This window comes from Etheostoma spectabile, chromosome 20 (genome assembly GCF_008692095.1).
Source record: "Etheostoma spectabile isolate EspeVRDwgs_2016 chromosome 20, UIUC_Espe_1.0, whole genome shotgun sequence".
NCBI lineage: Eukaryota > Metazoa > Chordata > Actinopteri > Perciformes > Percidae > Etheostoma > Etheostoma spectabile.
This window is the reverse complement of record NC_045752.1, coordinates 6885784-6886116: the sequence shown is the minus strand read 5'-3', so window position 1 is coordinate 6886116 and position 333 is coordinate 6885784.

The window sequence follows — 333 nt, the reverse complement described above, 5'->3', positions numbered from 1 at the left end:
GTGTGTGTGTGTGCGTGTGTATGTGTGTGTGTGTGTGTGTGTGTGTGTGTGTATGTGTGATAGAGAAAGCAGATTGGCCAATAAGCTGTGCTTAACATAGCTCATTGAAAACTATTGGGAGAGAGGATTTGTCTTCCGTTTATTTTTTTGTTGATTTGCAATGCAGTCATGTCCATATTGTGGTTTATTTTTTAGAATGTATTCATTAAGATTATGGCCGTGGTAATAAAGTAAAAAAAAATACCTCATAAGTCCTTTTCCTAACCACTTTTCCATAAAGCGGCCATATTATGCTCATTTTCAGATTCCTAATTGTATTTTGAGGTTGTACCA